The following is a 4,240-nucleotide window of genomic DNA, read 5'->3' as shown; positions in this document are numbered from 1 at the left end:
ATTTCTAATGGAGGACCTTATTTCATTTATGAAACTTAGAGTGGTCATAGATAGATCAGAGACTATATTTGCTAAGCTAGGTAGATTCTGCTCAGAATTCTCTGTCTGTTGCTAAGTGGATGATGGAAAAGGTTTGCTATTGCTGAACCTATTTCTTCCACCATTATTAAAGCCTTGTTGAGGGTTTTGCTGATCCTTCTATGAGAAATTTAGATGATTTCTCCATGAGGGATTATAGGTGTTTCCATAGGGTTCACCCATGTAATTCACCTCTGCTATTGCAGGGTTCTCAGGATCATAAGCTTCTTCTTCAGAAGATGCCTCTTTAGTACTGTTGGATGCAGCTTGCAATCCATTCAGACTCTGAGAAATCATATTGACTTGCTGAGTCAATATTTTATTCTGAGCCAATATGGCATTCAGAGTATCAATTTCAAGAACTCCCTTCCTCTGAGGCGTTCCATTACTCACAGGATTCCTTTCAGAAGTGTACATGAACTGGTTATTTGCAACCATGTCAATGAGTTCCTGAGCTTCTGCAGGCGTTTTCTTTAGGTGAATGGATCCACCTGCAGAATGGTCCAATGACATCTTTGATAATTCAGACAGACCATCATAGAATATATCCAGGATGGTCCATTCTGAAAGCATGTTAGAAGGACACTTTTTGGTTAGTTGCTTATATCTCTCCCAAGCTTCATAGAGGGATTCACCTTCTTTCTGTTTGAAGGTTTGAACATCCACTCTAAGCTTGCTAAGCTTTTGAGGAGGAAAGAACTTGGCTAAGAAAGCCGTGACCAGCTTATCCCAATTGTTCAGGCTATCTTTAGGTTGAGAGTCCAACTATATTCTAGCTCTGTCTCTTACAGCAAACGGGAAAAGCATAAGCCTGTAGACCTCGGGATCAACCCCATTGGTCTTAACAGTATCATAGATTTGTAAGAATTCAGTTAAGAACTGAAAAGGATCTTCTGATGGAAGTCTATGAAACTTGCAGTTCTGTTGCATTAGAGAAACTAATTGAGGCTTTAGCTCAAAATTGTTTGCTCCAATGGCAGGAATTGAGATGCTTCTTCCATGTAAGTTGGAATTTGGTGCAGTAAAGTCACCAAGCATCTTCCTTGCACTTCCACCATTGTTATTGGTTTCGGCCATCTCTACTTCTTTTTCGAAAATTTCAGTAAAGTCTTCTTCAGAGTGTTGTGTTTTAGCTTATCTTAGCTTCCTCTTCAGAGTCCTTTCAGGTTCCGGATCAGCTTCAACAAGAATGTTCTTATCCTTGCTCCTGCTCATGTGAAAAAGAAGAGAACAGAAAAGAAGAGGAATCCTCTATGTCACAGTATAGAGATTCCTTTATGTGAGTAGAAGAAGAAAAGAATAGAAGAAGAGAAATTCGAACACAAAGAGGGAGAGGGTTCGAATTTTTTTAAGAAGAAGAGAAGTGTTAGTAGATAAACAAATAATTAGAAGGAGATGAGAGAGGGAAGAATTCAAAAATTAAATAAAATAAAATAAAAATATTTTTGTTTTTAATTTAAAATTAAGGTTAGAATTCGAAAATTAAGAAAAAAGAAAAATAAAATGAAATTAAATTAAAATTTAAAACAATTAGTTAATCAAAAAGGAATTTTGAAAAAAGAGGAAGGTGATTTTCGAAAATTAGAGAGAGAATTAGTTAGGTAGTTTTGAAAAAGATATGAAAATCAATTTTTGAAAAGATAAGAAGTTAGAAAAGAAGTTAGAAAAGATTTTGAAATTGATTTTGAAAAAGATGTGATTGAAACTTATTTTGAAAAAGATTTGATTGAGAAGATATGATTACAATTTATTTAAAAAAAGATATGATTGAAAAGATATGATTGAAGAAGAAATTAAAAAGATTTGATTTTGAAAAAGATTTTGAAATTAGCAATCAAAAAGATATGATTGAAAATTAAAAAGATAAGATTTTGAAAATTAAAGTTGATTACTTGACTAACAAGAAACAAAAAGATATGATTTTAAAATTTAAAGATTGAACCTTTCTTAATAGGCAAGTAACAACTTGAAATTTTTGAATCTAAAATTTAAATGTTAGTGAGATTTTTGAAAATATGAAGTAAGAATAGGAAAAATATTTTGAAAATCAATTTTTAAAAAAATTTTGAAAATATATAAAAATAAATGAAAAAAATTTGATTTTTGAAAAAGATTTGAAAAGATAGAATTTTGAAATTGAAATTTATGAGTAAAACAAGGAAAGATATATTTTTTATTTTTGAATTTTTAATGATGAGAGAGAAAAACACTAAATTGAAACAAAACATAAGAATTATGAATCAAAACAACTAATGCATGCAAGAACACTTTGAATGTCAAGATGAACACCAAGAACACTTTGAAGATCAAGATGAACATCAAGACTTATTTTTGAAAATTTTTAAGAAAAGAAAAACATGCAAGACACCAAACTTAGAAATTTTCAAACTTTAGACACTAATAATTCAAAAATGCATATGGAAAATAAGAAAAGACACAAAACATGAAAATGAAAAGATCAAACAAGGAGATTCATCAAGAACAATTTGAAGATCATGAAGAACATATGATGAATTTTCGAAAATAAGAAGAATGCAATTGACACCAAACTTAAAATTTGACACTAGACTCAAACAAGAAACACAAAATATTTTTGGTTTTATGATTTTGTTAATTTTTTTTTTGGATTTTTGAAAAATTATTTGGAAAAAGAAAATAAGAAACTCAAAATTTTTAATAAAGATTCCAGGAATCATGCAATGTTAGTCTAAAGCTTCAGTCTAAAGAGATTAGACAGGGCAGAACAAGCTTCAGCAGGACATTACATACAACAACCAAATTGATGGGAATCAACTGACTCCTGTGATGATAAAAGCATCATCTGAAACTCTAGAATTCATTCTTAAAAATTCTGAAGAACATAGACTTAATACGCACGTTCATTCCTTGGTAACGGCGTTAAAGACTTAATACGCACATTCATAATCTTAGTTCTTTGTCACAACTTCGCACAACTAACCAGCAAGTGCACTAGGTCGTCCAAGTAATAAACCTTACGTGAGTAAGGGTCGATCCCACGGAGATTGTCGGCTTGAAGCAAGCTATGGTCACCTTGTAAATCTCAGTCAGGCAGATTCAAATGGTTATAGAGTTTTAATAATTAAAAGATATATAAAACGTAAAATAAAGATAGAGATACTTATGTAATTCATTGGTGAGAATTTCAGATAAGCGTATAGAGATGCTTAGTTCCTTCTGAATCTCTGCTTTCCTACTGCTTTCATCCAATCCTTCATACTCCTTTCTATGGCAAGCTTTATGTAGGGCATCACCATTGTCAATGGCTACTTCCCATCCTCTCAATGAAAATGGTCCAAGATGCGCTGTCACCGCACGGCTAATCATCTGTCGGTTCTCGATCATATTGGAATAGGATTTAGTAATCCTTTTGCGTCTGTCATTACGCCCAGCACTCGCGAGTTTGAAGCTCGTCACAGCTATCCCTTCCAAGATCCTACTCGAAATACCACAGACAAAGTTTAGACTTTCCGGATCTCAAGAATGGCCGCCAATAATTCTAGCCTATACCACGAAGACTCTGATCTCACGATCAGGAGGCTAAGAGATACACATTCAAGCTTGTTTGCATGTAGAACGGAAGTGGTTGTCAAGCACGCGTTCATAAGTGAGAATGGTGATGAGCGTCACATAATCATCACATTCATCATGTTCTTGTGTGCGAATGAATATCTTAGAGAAGAAATAGGCTTGAATTGAATAGAAAAATAATAGTACTTTGCATTAATTCATGAGGAACAGCAGAGCTCCACACCTTAATCTATGGTGTATAGAAACTCCACCGTTGAAAATACATAAGTGAAAATAGGGTAGACATGGCCGAGTGGCCAGCCTCCCATGGAGGTCTAGAGATCTAAAAATGATCAAAAGATCGGATTCTTAACATGATAGTAAAAAGTTCTATTTATACTAAACTAGTTACTAGGGTTACAGAAATGAGTAAATAATGCAGAAATCTACTCTCGGGCCCACTTGGTGTGTGCTTGGGCTGAGCATTGAAGTTTTCATGTGTAGAGGTCTTTCTTGGAATTAAACGCCAGTTTGTAACCTGTTTCTGGCGTTTAACTCCAGAATAGGGCAGAAGGCTGGCGTTGAACGCCAATTTGCGTCATCTAAACTCGGGCAAAGTATGGACTATTATATA

The 4,240-nt window shown here is 33.8% G+C and overlaps 1 non-coding gene across 1 annotated transcript; it reads left to right on the top strand.

Moving 5' to 3' along the window:
- Positions 1 to 645: 645 nt before the first annotated feature.
- On the top strand, positions 646 to 753 carry LOC148577080 (small nucleolar RNA R71). Its single transcript, XR_015902890.1, has one exon. It is a non-coding gene; the product is annotated as a small nucleolar RNA R71 (small nucleolar RNA).
- The last annotated feature ends 3,487 nt before the right edge of the window (positions 754 to 4,240 follow it).

The sequence above is a fragment of the Arachis ipaensis genome, chromosome B1 (assembly GCF_059453495.1).
Source record: "Arachis ipaensis isolate K30076 ecotype BB chromosome B1, ASM5945349v1, whole genome shotgun sequence".
NCBI lineage: Eukaryota > Viridiplantae > Streptophyta > Magnoliopsida > Fabales > Fabaceae > Arachis > Arachis ipaensis.
Note: the sequence above shows the minus strand (reverse complement) of the source record. Positions and strands in the feature narration are given on the sequence as shown.